Source organism: Amblyraja radiata, chromosome 15 (assembly GCF_010909765.2).
Source record: "Amblyraja radiata isolate CabotCenter1 chromosome 15, sAmbRad1.1.pri, whole genome shotgun sequence".
In the NCBI taxonomy this organism is placed as follows: Eukaryota; Metazoa; Chordata; class Chondrichthyes; order Rajiformes; family Rajidae; genus Amblyraja; species Amblyraja radiata.
In genome coordinates this window covers 16988562-17006839 of record NC_045970.1, presented here as the reverse complement: position 1 = coordinate 17006839, position 18278 = coordinate 16988562, and the positions used below count along the sequence as shown (strand labels likewise).

General features: G+C 38.3%; 1 long non-coding RNA gene across 1 annotated transcript; it reads left to right on the top strand.

Annotated features, from left to right (window-relative positions):
- The first annotated feature begins 11151 nt into the window (after window positions 1-11151).
- LOC116981045 lies at window positions 11152-17849 on the top strand. Its single transcript, XR_004414146.1, has 2 exons — window positions 11152-13069; window positions 17194-17849. It is a non-coding gene; the product is annotated as an uncharacterized LOC116981045 (long non-coding RNA).
- The last annotated feature ends 429 nt before the right edge of the window (window positions 17850-18278 follow it).

Sequence of the window (18278 nt, the reverse complement as noted above, 5' to 3'; positions counted from 1 at the left end):
AATTACTGCACCTTTATATTTGTCTATTTGAATGTGAGGTTGGGACATTTCACTTTGTACTTCTGAGAATTTGCCCTCAGTTCACTAATCCAGACTGAACCCTGGTAAAGGTGGGGAGGGGGGGTGGGGGTTGTGGAGAGGAGGTCATGGAGGAGAGATCAGTGTCATTATGGGAGAAGGAATGAAGTTACATATATCTTGCCAGGGTCCCAATCCAGTCATTTGTTTGATGGCCTAGCTATCTTGGGAATGCCGTGCACTGCTGGGTCATAAAAGAGCACAACATTGGGTTAAACATTACCCCTATTTATCTGACGTGGAAATCATGGAAATGGTTCAAAATTCACCACAAGACAACAGTCGAGTCATGAATGTTTAATTGTCATATGCACCAGCAACAGAACAATTATATTCCAACTTGCTGTAGCATTACAGGTCCATTAATGTGAAAACAAAACAGAACAGTTTTGCAAAAAGTGAATCTCAACCAGAAATTCGCAGCTAAAGTTTCAAGATGACCTTGTTCAATTGCTCACATTGTGACCCATTCAAAAATAAATTAACTTTGGTTGCAAATCTGCACTATGGAATTTCAAACATATGGGACATATCACCCGCTTACTACATTCAAAATGTTGCATCAAATCCCTGTAAGGTTTTTATACTCTGTGAGCAAATTTCTAGGCTGAAAGTTCAAAGATTTGCCTTGATATTTTGTACATAGCTGACTTGTTAGGAAGTGGGAGCTGGACTACAAAGTCACTAACATTGTTCAGCATTTTTGGAAATTTGTCTTGGACATTTGGTTAAAAGGAAAGCATTTTGAAGCACTTATTAAATTCAAGGAAAATATTGGTGATCCTTACAAAAAACAGTAAAAAAAAATACCAATCTGAAGTTCCCTTGGTGAATGCAATCAGTCGTAACATCAAGCCGTAAAACTTGAAGCTGGAAATAGAAAGAGTATGCGCGGAGCATTCCCCAGTCAATCCGACTGCTCTTCACTCCCAGTTTCAAGTTTCTATTGATTATAAACAGATGGACTCCAACTAAAAGGCAGCTTAGGATAAAATTCAAAAGTAGTTAGGATTTGATTTTTATGATGTTTGTAACAAGTTATTATGATCCTTGACATAAAATATGGTCCGCAAATGTTTTCACCTTGAATGGAGTTTCATAAAACAAAGTTAATCGTAACCATGATCATTCACGTTGCAAAGAATGGTGCAGCATTTTATCCCTCATGGAATTTAATGTCATCAGTGTTGTCCTACATAGGATTCATCAGAGTACGTAATAATGATCTGTGTGCAATGAGGCTCTGATTTACTAGATGTACCAGGGTTAAACTGTGCTTTTCATGCTATGATGTGTTGTGTTCATTAGGAACAGCCTTGCAGGAACAATTGTGGATAAAGTGCCAGTGGAGCAGTAGGTAAAGCTGCTGCCTCACCACGCCAGAGACCCGATGGGATTCCTCCCGTGCTCCAGTTTTCTCCCATATCCCAAAGATGTGCTGGTTTGAAGATTAATTGGTCTTTGTAAATTGCCCCTAGTGTGTAGGGAATAGATGAGACAGCAGAATAACATAGAACTAGTGTGAAGGAGTTGTCAATAGTTGGTGTGGATTCGATGGGCTGAAGGACCTGTTTCCATCCTGTATCTCCAAATTAAACTAAACTATACAGCAGAGAGTGGTATTTCAGAGAGGAATTGAGACCAGCTTGTTGGGGGGGGGGGGGGGGAGCTGATCCCAGTGTGGAAGATGATCAGAGGGGAAATTGAGCAAATGGGAGAAAAATTAAGAAAATGTATCCAAGTTAAGATGAGATGTGAGATGGAAATTAATTTGTTGAAAACGGATTGTGGGGCTGCAGAACCTCAGCAAGGAGGAAGATGGAATGTGGGGATGGGCAGGAGCAATCACTCCAAGTGTAGAGACAAAACAGAAACTCATCTTAAGAAGGATCGTCTCCTCAGAGGCCTCAGGCTGCCTCGGTAGAAACAAGTCCTTTAATGAATGCCAGAGCAAGCCACATCTCTATGATTAAGACCTGCACCTGTGGATGAAACCTGCCATGTTTGCCAGCAGTGTGTGAATGATAGAATGTTGCACAAACGACATTGTACAAGCATGTTCACTGATTGATGTTGCAACACATACCCGGCAGCCACCATGGGTAAGCCTGTCATAGGCACATAGAACCAAACTCAAATTGCGAGTGTGGCCTATCACGCTATCAATCAGGATTTAGACAAATGAAAAGCACAAAATATTCTGCCATGCCAGAAACCTGAAGCCCCGATGTTTGAAATGAATTTTAATACTACGTTAAAAACTTGAGCTCAGTTGCTTAGGAACATGGAGTAACTTTGAAGTTTAGGCCAACCTCCCCACACAACAGAAAAGTTTCAACACATTTGTCAGAGAATGTGGTAGCCACTGGAGTTTTAAGACTTATTAAATCAACCATTTTTTTCCCCCTGGAATGTGAAAATGCTAAAGCAGTGGGAATAGAAAGGTAATACTTTAGCTTCTATTGCTTTTTGATTCCGATTTAGATGCTGTGGGAAAAACTACAAACGGGGTCCATGGTCTAATTATTGGAATGTTAACCTCAGGAAAAATTATTGTGTTATCAGGAGAGTGAAATTACTCAGCTTGGTGAAGGTCCACTTCCTCAAAAATACCACTTTTAGGAGCCTGGTCCATTCATCAGCATAAGACAAAGCAAAACACAATATGAATGGACATCACGTAGGCTATGAAGACATTTTTCCGGCCACCCACAGCCTTCGGTGGGAAAGCTCTAAACTTTAATATACCAGCTGTGCAAACAGAGCCACAGTTAGTTCCTTCATCCGCACCTTCACATTTCAGTCAAGGAACCCAGCCAGGTATTCCCCTTTATTGCCATTTCACATCTGGAGACCAGCTTCCAGAAATGTATATTGGTGGGAAATGAAATTGTTTTTGACCAGAGAGATTCAATGCATAGTCAGATATACAATTTTCTCCTCTTTCTCTTGTGTGTAAAACCATAGCCTTCATAATTGCAGATTAAAATGTTGTATTCTTAATAAGAGAGGATGCTATAAGTTCATTGCATGTTTTGTTTTACTGAATGAATAGTTTTTGCAGCTTCAGTGATAGATAATTGTATTTTTCCTGAGGTTTATATATTGGACTCCAACTGACTGTAAAATCGAACTACATTTCACTGGCACTCGACCAGATGACAAGAGATAAATTCCATTGGGGTCATGGAGTGCATTACCTCAGAAGAGAGGAATTGGCAGAAATAACTTTCCTGCCGCATAGAAGGCGATCTGTTACTAACTGATACAGAACAGCAAGGGCCATAGGCATACAAGAGGTAAGACATTGTTCTCCCTTGATGTTGTCAATAAAATAGGTTTAAGTTTGCAATGAAATGTATGGAAACAAGTGCAAAATAGGGGAGTGTGCAGGAATCTTTGCATCTCATGAATATCTGCTTATCCAACTATATTAGAAGAATGAGGTAAGGTTTACTTATTGTTTACATGCTCATATGAAGTAGTCATGGCTTCCCAGCATCTGTGTCTCTTATAGCTCGCTCCAATGGCATATTGGCTGTAAGAAGTCTCTCAGCAACAATATTCAAAGGATCAGCAGAGTATTTCCATTTGAATTCCTTTTAACAGATAATTTGACCTCAGCCCTAAAGTAAAACAGTCAAAGATTCCCCTTGATAAATCATTGTTTTTTTTGTACCATGTCAGTTTTGTTGCTTGCCTTGCAAAGGATCAGTTCTTTCTTAGATAGCATCTGCAAATTGATTGTGTTGAATATTACTGTAAGTATTGTCAATAGTTAAGGTTATTAACTTTCATATTATTCCTTAATTTAAGAGAATTCCATCATAGTTGAACACCAGCATATGTATTGACATAATAGATTCCCTGGTGATGTTGTCACTTAAATTATAGAAAACCTGAAGACATCTCCAGAACTTTTGTTGAGGATTAGCACTCTACATGCTAAATTAATTACCATCATACAGCCTTCCACCAAAGCTAGATCAGTGTTATAGACTTCTTGCTCTAATCACATCCAATTTGTTGCACCTAATGGATCATACATTGACTTTTTCCATTAACTCCACAGATCCCAAGAGCAATGCACTCCCAATCTGTTCCTTTCTCACATCAGTGTTTTCTTCCATTCATAATGCTACCCCACCAAGTCTATGCTTGTGAATCCAATCTAGATTCAATACATTCTTTCAGATCACATAATTTCAGCATTCAGTGTTCCTCCAGACTCTCTCCTCTTTGTGTTCAGCCTCACAGTCTGTCAGAGGCCAATGCAAAGGCGAGGTATGTCACACCTCATAATAAACAAATGAAGAATGGGCAATTACCTTTCCTGGATCCACCCTTCAGCCATGGCCAACCTTCTTGGAGATCAGATGGAAGTTCCAAATTACTGAAGATACCATCGGCTAACCTGAATTAATTTAGTAATTTCACACATGGTGTTTCTACCCCAACATATGTTCTAGTAGATTGAATCCATTGAAACTTAGAATGCTGCTTCTAAGGCGCTATTTTCCCAGTACGTTCCTCAATATTTTGGGATAAGACACAAATACAATGTCTTATTTGAAATCCTCCTCACACCTCAATCTAGCAGCTTTCCTCTTGCTCAATTAAAATTGTCACCTCTTATTTTTAATGGAACAATTTATGAATGAGATTGATAGCTTTGCACGAGGCATGCTTATTATACTCATTCTTGCACTTTTGAAATGCCCCCATAGTCCCTCTTTTCCAGCTTTCTTTCCCCTACGCCAATCAGTTTGAAGACGGCACCCAACCCGAAACGTCACCTGTCCATTCCTTTTCCAGATGCAGCCTGACCCACTGTGTTCCTCCGGCACTTTGTGTTTTGCTCAAGATTCCAGCATCTACAGGTCCTTGTGAGTCCTTGTGAGTAGAAAATCATTGCAATTTATTGCATTGGTGTTAAACTCAGGGAAGTTAAATTGGTGTGGAACATCTGTATACGAATAGTTAAGCCCGTTATCTGTGAAGTGCCAAATCTTTTGTAATGTATGAGAAATTGAATCCTGAAAAATGTTTCTTAGTGGAACATTGAGGATAAATGTAAGGGATACATTAGAATTCCAAACATTTGAGGTTTTGATTCCTAGGGAAAATAAAATCATCCTGGTTATATTTTACTTTGAGTAAGTGCTTAAAAAGCAATATCCTTGCATTTGACCTAGTCAAACATGTTTATTACAGTTTTATGTCAGAATGTGAGAACAGGGTTACATCCATTAACTTACAAAGAAAGCACAAAACAGATGTGTTATAAGGCTGTGTTAGTAATTACAGTAACAGATCCTGCCTAATTGATCCCCATCTGCATTGTAATTATGGTCAGAGTCTGAACACTCATTCTTGGAAGGTTAAATGGAATAATCCCCAACTATATGACTTATGAGAAGGTTTCTCCCCAAGTATTGTCCTTAATGCATTGTAGAATCCTTAAATCAATTTAATTTCTTTGTGAGATTTTGCCTCAAATAAACAAAATTAACAATATAATTTTATTACATGTGTTCAACCAGGTACATGGAGAGGTTTTGTTAGGTAGATCAAGAAGGATTGGAGATCATGCATACCAAGGAAACTTTCTGTATGTGCACTGGAGCAGATAGGTGTGAGAAGCTCCCGATATTGGTTTTACTGATGACCCATCATCTCTTACAGTTTCATGAAAGAGAAAATGCTGAAAACTTGCAGCTTCGGAAGCATCCATAGAATAATGAAAGTCATGAAGAGTCCTGAACTTCAGATGCTGCTCAACATCTTCTGTATTTATTTCAAATTTGCAGTGTCAGCATTATTTTTTGATTTACTCTTGCAGGACATCCTGGGTCCTTCACCTACCTATTATGCCTCTACTTTCCCTAGGACAATCCATGAGCAGTTTTGAATAGAGAGGACACCCAGTAACTGGAAGCAGAGTGGATCATTTGAACAAGGATTTTGGGGTGTGCAGGAGAGGGGGTGTAGGGGACGTGGGTGTGGGGGAGGGATGGTGGGGGAGGGGTGGGAGAGATCACACACACACACACACAATATGTATGACAGTAAACCTTCTTGAATCTACTCACACGGCTGAGTGCGGCCTCTCCACTTTGGGGCTTCCGCCGTCAGCGGCACTTCCACAATCAGCGCAAACTCTGCACTCACCGGAAATTGCGCAATCAGCGTGACCTGACAACTAAGCGGAAGTTACGAAATGAGCGGGACTTTTGGACTGAACGCAGTCAGACCTAATAAAGCATTTATTCCTTCCAAACACAGTCAGACCTCATAAAGCATTTATTCCTTCCAGACACAGTCGGACCTAATGAAACATGTATTCCTTCCAAACACAGTCGGACCTAATAAAGCATTTATTCCTTCCAAACACAGTCGGACCTAATAAAGCAGTGCAGTTTCAACCACAGGAAGGGCAGCAGGCCAAACAACTCATGGCATTGTCATTTCATTTCATTTCATTTCCAATAAAGCATTGCACTTTCAAGCACAGACAGTGCAGCAGGCCAAACAACTCATGGCATTTTCATTAAAGGCCAACATATCATTTATTGCAAGTACATTGCAGACTCACAGTTCAGTTGATTCACAGCTTAGAATGACAGTGGTGGCCTCTTTCTCGCGATCTTGCAGACTGACTGACTCACGTCCAGGCATCCGGGGTTTTATAGTCCTGCCAGGGCCCCCCCCTGGAAGGGCGTTACCTTCATCGTGGTGATTGACAGGCGAGAGAACCAATCAGCTGATCTCAAGGTTTTTTAAACACTCATAACTTTTCTATTTTTGATCAATGGGAAAAATCCTTGGAGCTGGCTCAACGGAGGAGAACTGTGAGTAAGATGGGCAAAAATCACAGTGATACAGGGTAGCGTTTCTTTCTAAAATCAATATACAGCGCAGACAGGAAGTGGTCAAGATGAGACCTTTAATTATATAAATTTATATATGTGCGTGTGTGTATCCCTGAAATCCCACCAAAACGGTACACGACAGCACTACAATTTTTGGCCCACCTTATTCAACATTGTCCTATGATGTAAATGAACCAAGTTTCGTTCAGATTGATGGTATATTTTACGTTATTCACATTTTAAACTTTACAAAAATCACTTTTCCACTTGCCCTGCCCGTTAGCCGCATACGACATCACAATGACGTCACAATGGGATCCCAAATATCATATTTTTTAAATCACCATGTTTTTTTTTGCATGTACTCACAACGTGGACCTAACGGCTCCACGGGTAAGTTTCCTTCTACTTTACAAACACCTCCACGGGTCCTCTATTCACTTTATCATTAAATTTAACTTCATTTCAGTTGACAACGGCACAACTTTGAACGTGGCAGCCGCTCATGCGCAGTTTGGTGAAATATTGCATTGGGGGAATGGGCCCAACGGGTCCACACTTGGCCTAGTTAATGTATAAAGCTGCTTTGGCAGCCTGTGCTGAAACGAGGTGCATAATTTTTAGAATGTTGAATGTTGTCATTTGAAGCAATAACTTTTGAATGCCAAGGTATCCACCTAGAAACACTTTCTGGCTTGCCCTTGACTAACTTTCGCCAAAAAGTAATCATACATTCCAAATGGCAGTATGAAAACATTATGTGTCCTTGGGCAGCTGAAACTGCACAGAGTTTCCAAAATGCAAGAATGTGTCAAAATTACTCTTCTGCTAATGCTGAAAATAACAGGTCAGATGATATTTTAACCATTACACGTCCAAAACTAACAGGAATTGACCCGTTTCCTGTCTCTGCAGTTTAAATGTATGAGTAGACCATTTAGCCTGAGTGAGCCACTGCATCTTTCAGATAGACTAAGGTTGTGTGTATCTTTGTTCTAAAGATTGTTATCTTTATTTTAACAAGAAAAATCTTGTAACCTAAGCCAATCCTGACCTTGGATGTTCGCTGTGTGGAGTTTGCACATTGTCCCTGTGACTGCATGGGTTTCCTCTGGGTGCTCCTGTTTCTTTTCACATCCAAAGGTGAGCAGGTTTGTAGGTTAATTGGCCTCTGTAAATTGCCCATTTACAGATAACATAGGATAACATAGAACTAGTGTGAACGGGTGATCGATGGTCGGCATTGACTTGGTGGGCCAAAGGCTGGTTTCCATGCTGTATCTATAAACTATACTAAACTAAACTAAATCAAACCAAACCTAGGCTAAACAAAGAAATCTTTGAAGGTCTGAGGGGCATGTTAAGGGCCTGTCCCACTTGGCCGTCATTTGCGCGTAATTTATGCTACATCATTTACGCGTCATGACGCATGAGTCATGATACGCACGTGTTACGCGCGGCCGCACGGGGCATCGCAGGATTTTGTGCTATACATAATCTTTGCGTGCCATCTGCATGACGCGCAAATGACAGCCAAGTGGTACAGGCCCTTTACTGCGCAACCATGGCAGTCGACAGACTGCGCAACCATGACAGCTACCTTTTAAAGAAATAATATATGATTTAGAGCAAACTTATATTCCTTTACGGCATAAAACACAACAGGCAAATCTACCCAGCTGCAGATTGCAAGAACAATTAAAAGTATTAAATCCAAGTAAAAGATTTGTAAACTTTTTAGAAAAAACACTAAGTTAGAGGACTGAAAACATTTCATAGTTCAACAAAGGATAACCAAGAAATTGATAAAGAGAATAAAATTAAATGCAAGAGTAATAACAGAAACACAGAGGATAGGAATTCCTATCGGCCTGTAAGTAGAAAAATGTCCACAAGAGCTAAAGGGGTTTCTTTTAGGCAGAGGTGGGAGAATATATAATGAGGAATAAGTTAAAGAGCAGAGCAACTAAACAAATTACTTTTCATGGAAAAAGACCAAGAAATACTCACAGAAATAATGGAGATACCTGAAGATGTGGACATTAAAAAAATAACATATTGGTAAAGAGATAATACTGGAGAAGTTAATGAACCTGAAATTGATAAATCCCAATTAGCCACATCCCAGAGTTGTGAAAGAGGTGCTCTGGTTATCGTCTTCAACAACTCTGTGAATTGTGTAATTCTGCAATATTTCCTGCAGATTAGAGGTTAGCCAATGTGGCCCCACTATTCCTGATAGAAGGTAGAGAGTAAACAGGGAATTACCAAGCTGACAGCATTACATTAGTCGGAAGAAGTTGCCAGAATCTATGATCATGGATGCTATATGAAGACACTAAGGAAATTAAAAAATGATTGAGCAAAGTGAACGTGGGAAAGGAAATCAAGCTTGAATAATTTATCGAAGATCATTGGGGATGCATCGAGTGGAATGATTGAGGGGAAAGTAGTGGACGTGGTGTATTTAGATTTACAGAAGGCTTTCATTAAGGTCCCAAATAGCAGGTTTGTGATCAAGGTTAGAACAACTGGAATCGTGTTAATATACTAGCGTGGACCAAGAGTCGGTCAATGGCTAGAAAGCATAGAGCAGGAAAGAAAGGGGACTCCTTACATTTACAGGTTGTAACTACTGGCGTGCCACACAGCTTAGTGCCTAGTTTCAACTAATTACAATCAATATCAATGACCGGTTGAGGGGACAAGTTTGGAAATTGTAAAAAAATTAATTGGAAAACGTGAAATTGATGTGCATGCAAAAAGATGTCAAGGCAACCAGGACAATCTTAGTACGTTGGCATTGACACAACAGACAGAATACATTGTGGAACATTGTGTGGTTAGCAGAATAAATAGAAATTCTGTGTATTTTTTTAAATGGAGAGTGTTTGGAAATTGTTGATGATGAAATTGTTGCTGTCTTCATACACAACTCACTGACAGCTAACATTAGGCAGGTAGGAAGGCTAATGCTGTGTTAGGCGTCATTGGTAGAGGATTGAAATACATCGAACATAGAAAAATATAGCATAGAAACAGGCCCTTCACCTATGGTGTCTGTGCTGACCATGATGGTAATATGAACTAATCCCATCTACCAGCACATGGTTTATATCTCTCCATTCTTTGCTTGTTTATGGGCCTCTTAAACATTGCCATCATATCTGCTTCTACATCCTCCTCTGGCAGAATGGTCCAGGCACTGAACACTCCCAGTATAAAATAACATGACACTTTAGTCTCCTTTAATCGTACCATCCTCTCCTTAAACCCATGCCCTCCAGTATTTATGATTTCCACCCTGCAAATAAGATTTTACCCCATCTATGCCTATCTTATAATTTCGTGGCTTTCTGTCAATTGCCCCTCAGGCTACATCACTCAAGAAAAAAATAATCAATGTTTCCAACCTCTCTTTATAGCCAATGCTCTTTAATCCATGCAATATCCTGATGAACATGTTCTGCATCCTCAACCAAGCTTCGCATCCTTCATGTAATGCAATGGCCAGAACTATGTCTGTTCCTTCCATACAATCCATCTTCATGGTGCGTTGTATCAGGAAGGCTGGAAGTGTCACCACGGATATCTTTTAACCTGGCCATTCCCTTTTCTCTCTTCCACATTCTGTGAAAAGATATCACGGGGTTATAAAGCTCAGCGATCCAGACTCAAGAACAGCTTTTTCCCCACTGCCACCCGACTCCTGAACCATCCATCACTTTCTCACCTCATTCCTGGAGGTGCTGCCGCCTACTCTCACTCTTAACCCTACCTTGCTTTGTAATAATGAATATTACAGTTGCATATGCAGATTTCCTACTACAATCTTGCACCATTCTACTGTTTTGCACTCACTGTTATCTTGATCATTACTGTATGTATACTGTTTACTCTGTCAGATTCATGTGAATAAGGAATTTCACTGCACCTAAGGCAGACACAAAATACTGGAGTAGCTCAATGAGGCAGGCAGTATCTCTGGAGAGAAGGAATGGGTGACGTTTTGGGTCACAAAATCTTCTTCAATCTGAAGAAGGGTCCCGACCCGAAACTTCACCCATTCCTTCTCTCCAGAGATGCTGCCTGACCTGCTGAGTTACTTCAGCATTTTGTGTCTGCCTTCGATTGAAACCAGCATCTGCAGTTCTTTCCTACACATTTCATTGTACCTGGTGTATATAACAATAAAGTAATCTGAATCTGAATCTTAATCTGAATTTACATTTTCAACCAAATCATATATGATCCAGCATCGATCCCTGTTGGACTTTACTGCTCAAAGACCTCCAGTCAGAATAACACCTTTCCAACACTGTACTCAGTTTTTGAATCCAATCTACCAAATCAAGGATCCCATGTGCCTTAATCTTTTGGATGTGTCTATCATGAAGTAGCTTGTGAAATACTTCAGTAAACTCCTTGTATAAAAAATCCACTGCCTTTCCCTCATCAATCATCCTCAAAATATTCAATTTAAGCCCTGATGATTATCCCAAGTAAGTCTACGACTTTCCAGATGTAAGTAAATCCTGTCCAAGAATCTTCTCCAATAATTTCTCCATCCCTGATGTACGGCTCAATGGCTATTGTCCAGTCCTCTCAGACCACATCTGTTGCTACAGAGGATCAAAGATCTCTGTCAGGGCAGCAATTTCCTCTCTTCCCTCCATCAATAACTTGGGGTAGGTCCAATCAGTCCCTGGGGACATCCACTTTAATGTACTTCCTGCTGATACCTCACTCCCGAGCTTGCTGTCCTTCTCTTTGCTGGATATCAATGCAAAATACTAATTTAATACTTCACCCGCTTCTTCAGGAGTAATAATATTTTGCTGCAATTGTATAGAGACTTAGTGAGATTACACAGAGAATACCATGAAGCGGTTTTTAGCTCCTTGACCCAAAAAGGAAGGACTTACAATGGACTAGTGTACAGTAAAGAGTCATTAGACTGACTTCTTGGGAGATGGTTCCTTTATATGAAGAGGAATTGAACAGTCGAGGCCTCTATCCTGTTAGAGTTGATAAGATTGTGACATGACAGCATTGAAATATGATCAATTCTTGGAAGGCTCAACAGGGTAGATGCTGGAGAATATTTACCCTCGTTGTGGAATCTAGAACAAGAAGTCAGAGTCTCAAATTAAGGAGTCTAAAATAAAACAAAATGTCTTCACTCAAAGGAAGGTGAAACTTTTGAATTCTGTACAGGAGGACTTTTGGGCCCTTGCCATTGATTGCATTCAAAGTATAGATTGCTAGATTGCTAGATATTAACGGAATCAAGAGATAGGAGGGCAGAGAAGGAAAATGGTATTCAAACCATGGTTGTTTTGGATGGTGGAGCAGGCTCATTGGGGTGAATGGCCTTCCCTTGCTCCTATTGCTTATGTTGTTACCTTCTTAAAACTTTATAATTTGTGCCATAGTAGAGATTCTGGATTAGTCTTTAAACTCTTCTCCAATAAACACAACCTTGCACCACTCACACTCTCTGATTTAAATTATTTTACTCATGAGAAAGACTGCCTAAGTTATTCAAACATGTAGTTTATTTTGGCTAATGTTCCTTTGGCAACGAAGAAACAACTTCCTGAGAGCACTCTTTGCTCCATGCTATATGTACGATGATCATTTCATGTGAAAGACAATCTCAGAAGCAAGCATTGAGTGGACAAAGAGTTTTAAAAAAATTAAGTGCTGAATATGGCACTTCATCGAAAGAAGGACAGCTTTGGTATGGTCTTCCACAAGGCCAATGATTGATATCTTCCATTTGCTTATGTCACAAAGACTGGCTTTTTGCATTCACATTTAATCAGCTGGTGACCTTTAGCATGTGCAGCAAAGTTACTCTGGTAAGCCAGTACCTGTTTTAGTTGTTTTAGGCATGAAACCAAGGACTGCAGATATTTAAGCTGCCTTCTCAAATGCAAGATGCCAAAAATCACTTATCCAATGTCAAGAGTTCAGCTTTGCAGCCTGTGATGTCACCCGAGCCCCTTCAATGGGCAGCAGCCTTGTAACTCGCTCCTACATGTTACCAGTGAAAAGTCGAGCCTGTCACTTGAACCAACATGACCTTTTGAATCTATAGTGCACGTGTAACAAAGGTAAGAAAAATTAGCTCTGTTGTTGTCAGTAGTGACAAGAAAATTTGTTCATCAGAAGTACCTTCTTATTATTGAAAGACATGGTTTTCATGCTACTAGAGCCAAAGAAAATCATATCATAGTCTCGAAAAGACATACCTATTATTTTTCAGTGATATATTGCTTTTCAGCTGTAGCCAAAACAATCTAATAACCACTATTAGATAAAGGATTCTGAATATAAATATATTGAATTGTAGTGAGAAAATGAACATATTGCAGCACTTCTGTCAAAATGGGTTAGGCTTTTGTGTCTCTCTTTCTTTAATAAATGCAGATCAAAAGACTTCAGTTATGTAAAAATAATAAAAATTCTAGCGATATGAAATAACACGACCACTTTGTAACAATGTGAAGGAAGGAAGCACAAATATGCTGCACTGCATACAAATAGCATTAAAGGTACACCGGCATCCCGGGAAAGCTTCCAACCATACATTTATATTCATAGCAGGTTCAAAAAATCCTAGAACAATGCTAGCTATCTAGTCACCATAAAGCATTCAGCCATTTACAGTGTCACTTATGACAGCTTTGATAGACATATACTATATAAGAAAAATATCTTATAGTGCACAGTTCGTTTAATAAATTGATTAAACTTCTCCTCAGCCAATTGTTTTCGTCTTAAACACATTCTTAAACATCACCTGAAGAAACAGATTGGGCTGGTTGGTAAAGGCTACAGCGAAGAGACAGTTTAATCGAGGGCCTAACATTTGAGTACTGTCAGAATATTGCCCCAAATGATAAATGATTGTATAATGCAACAGTCTACTGCTAGTGTTGAATTATATTAGCCATCAGTGTTCAAAATCCATTTTAAACTTAATTGTGCTATGATAGCTGTATCCCCCAGTCAGCAGAACAGCAGGTTTATAAAAATCATCTTCTATGATTGTTAAATGCTTTCCTAATGAAGCTGATGATCACAACATTCCACAGTAAATGCTTCTGTCAGCCTGTCATACTCATATGATAGTGGCCCCTATAGTGAATAAGAGCGTGTGTGATTTGAGTTTATATCAAAGGCACGAAACTCAAAAGATCTGCCTGCATATGTAAGATAATCTCATGAAAAGGAAAATGTCATATATTAAAATGGGATTATTAGCCAGGCACAATCACACAGCTCTGCAATTCCGCGGTACACATACATAGCTCTGACCAATCGTACAAGGATATAATTGAGGGCTGTAAAACTTAATTCAGAAAAATCAATAAAATATAAAAGCAATCAGATAAGACCTCTTAAGAAATCGATCAACTCTTGTACAAAATCATAATGTGTTTTCCTAAGAGAAAAGAAGCTAAATGAAGCAGAGAAACCAACATAAAATCCCACAACCAGCTTTCACGGGGACTTATGAACTGGGAAAGGAAGAAGTATGAAATATATAATTAATCTCTACATTTCTAAAGTCATGTTCTGCAAATTATAGGTGTACATGCTTTGTTTTTAATAATCAGAATAAGGTAACCATGACTATAGTGATAACTATTATTTTTAATACTAACACTAACATTGCAGCGTTTAACTCACCTGATCATTACTTTCTTGTCCCAGGGTCAATTAAAATAACCGATATTGAATCTTGCTTTGAATATCATCCTCCATTTTGGGCTGTAGTTATCTTTGCAAATAAAAAAAAGGAAACAATGTGGGATGGTTTTCAATCAAGCAAAACATATATTATCTTTGCTTGTATATAAATGGTAAAAGACCAACAAAGAAAATAAACAGGATTCAAGTTATTGGACCAATTAAGCAGCTAGCAACTCCGTATTGATTACAATTACCAGATTACCCAATGTCACCGTGGAACCTTTGACGCGTGCAAGTTGACCATTGAACCGTTTGTTTTTACATTTGACCAAAAATAATTGAGGCTACATCTGAATTTACAAATATCATGATTCTATTTTTTTTACCTTATTTGAATTATTTTTTTTAAATGAGATAGTGCGGCTTTCATTGTTTTTTTTAATGATAAGCACAATTTGTCTATGAATCTGTAAATATAAATACAACAAATTTATTTTCAAAGTACACAAATAAAATATGTATTTATTATTCAGCTTGCCAGTTTATTATCTAATCAAAGCAAATTTAAAAATAGGTATTATCCACAATTATCTTAATGGCAGGAGTGTCAGTAGATGTTATATGTACATGCACTTTCCAAACTCACTCATCACATATATTTTGGGATTATAAACTTGTACAAAGTAACATTTACCCTGCATCACTGAGTAGACAAACAAAATGATATTGAAGAAACCTTAGTCTGCTATTAGACTGAGCCTTTATAGCCGAAGGCCATAATCTGACACAGATTGAGCCCAGTACAGTAGTCAATTAATGGCTCACTGCTCATACAATAATGACCTACTAACCTGAGCCTGTGTTGCTCTCACATTTTGCTGTCCCTTGGGACACCACTGTCACTGTGTTATCTATTGCCTTCTTCCCCATCAAAGAAATAAGCTTGGCTGAAATGTATAAGCATCAAGCTAGTTCATTGCACACCAGCCCCAGTCACTGGAGGGACAATAGATTTATAAGTTTATCCTACATTAAACCAAACATGCCTGACTGCACTGTAAATTACTAAATAATAAACCTGGCTGTGTAAAATCTTGACTTGGAAAGAATATAAAAATCCATCAAACTGTATAGGACTATAACCATAAATGTGCTATGTATCTGGTGACACAGGTATTATGACATCTCTAACATCACTGACTTACAGTGTATCTTCAGAGTAATGTATTTAATAGGTTAAAATAGTTTCATTCATGAATTTGATTAGTTCAGCAAGAGTGAGGCATCATAAATAAAATAATCTGATTGATGTGTCTGGCTTTCAAACTGTGGGAAATTGCTTGAATTGTATTTTGATAAAGTTAAGAAGCAACAGTTATTTAATGAATTGTACAATAATGACAGCAATATTCATTTGGAAATGTTTATTGACTCAGTCAAGGTTTACACTGAAAAATGCATGAGATAAACCAGTATCATCCACACAAACAGGATGAAGATAATAGTCAGCCTTTCAAATTTATTTCAGCATTTGTAAACAAATGATCCCCTTCCAACAACAGAGCATTTAGCTGCAATGGCACGCCACTTGCTGAATCAGTACATTGTCGAGCACCATAGTGCAAAATTAATCGTAATAGTGCACAACCAGGCATCTTGGCAGTTATCTATACTGGTGCACGGCTAGCTGCAAGAGGGTGCGGCTTCGTGCAAAATGAATTGAATTTCAGTACAAGTAGTGGAATTTATGATGATGTTTGTCTTCCCCTGTTTTGTGGAATTTGGAATTCTGATACTCTGGGCCAGTGGACGCAGAATGGGAGGTGTGCGCACTATTACCATTGACAATACTGATACCCCATTCCTGAACCTAAGCTGGGCCTTATTGCCAATGGTTGCAAATCAGAACAAGTGAAGAGTGCATTTTCCTACAACATTTAAAAATAATCTTACATGTGCTGTTTCATTACATATAATCAACCTGCTTCAATACAAGACAGAGTCAATCTAGCAAAACTGAAATTTGAAGCAACAACATCTGTCGAGTTATTCAGTCTGTTGTTCATTGCATTCAATTCAGTCCTATGCAGAAGTAACTTGGAAAGTATGTGCCAGCATAAAACAATGGATGAGAATCTATTCACATCCAAAAATATTTAAGATTAAGTTCCAAGTAAGTGTCTGATAAGAATATACATTGGTTGTAAAGGACAACACCCTACCTTTGATTGGCCAGGCTTGAGGCTTGGAAACAAAACCAGTAATTAATAAAGTGGATTGGAATTTGGGATTGAGAGGTTTGTCACCCATTCCAAGTAACAGCTTGGAATCATTATAAAGTCTACACATAGTCAACATTATAACTCAATTTTATACAAAGGACATGAACTCTACTTTATAACACGTGGTTTATTTCACCAACAGAGCAATATACATCTGATTTTTTTTTCAGTATTAGCCTCACCCCTGTCTAAGGTTTAGTAGCTGTGGAATAACAAAATCTCTGACATTCTTTTCATTTTATTTTCCATTTTAACAGGAGGACAAACTGACCAAGTTACACAAGAAGCAAAGTTAAAATGGTTGCTCACACATGTGTCCCAGACTTTACTGGAATCCCGGGCCAGAGCCGAGAAAGTGAAGACAGATGAAAATTTCATGAGACCAAAAGATGAGAGTTTGCAGGAAGGTGTGAAAAACACTATGATTTTGAGAGAGAAATAATGAATCTTTTAAACTATTAAACCGCGGTCAATCATGATGTATAAATTGCAATAAGAGTCACAGACTAAGAGTTATAGAGTCATAAAGACACAATAATAATTGCAAAACTCAAAATAATGTTTATTACAGATTTTTCTCACAAGCTTATTTTTAAGTATGACACAAAAGATATTTGGATGCACAGAGTGGCTACTAATTGTTGCATTGCTTGTCAAGGTAATAAAAAATGTAATAGTGTGTAGAATGTTTAATTATCGGTTTGAGTCAGTTCACCATATGAGTAATATCACACCAACTCACCACACTCATTTAGCATGCCTGGATTTCCTTTTCAGATGAAAGCTGTGCTCTAATACTAATACATCACTTTATTTAATATTATAAATACTGTGTGTATGAAGGTCATGATCCACCATACATTGGAACGTATGAATAAGATTACAGATTGAGCAATTATCAATCAACGTTTAATTTTAAGTTTCCTTGTTTTAATTATTTCACTGATATATCTGAATTAATGGAATCATCAAATGAATTGAGCTATTGTCTCAATCGCATACAACAGAGATGGAATACAGCACAAAACAAAGGATCAAAGCTTACCAACGATTATATTCAAATTATAATATATATATTATACTTTTCAGAGATAAAATGTTTCTATAGAATTTTCAGAGGGTGCATTCGTTTATCATTACCAAGTTAGATGGGAAACTGACTGCATTTAAATTAATATCCCGCCAAACTTTAATACATCTTTTTATCATTAATAAGGATTTGAATCTTTATAAAATTCTTTGATATCATTGATATCAGCGTCCATTATATGAGCACTATCAGTATTGCGAATTCTTGGCCTATTGTTCAAGACTTCTTTATCGGATTGTGTGGAGTGTGTGG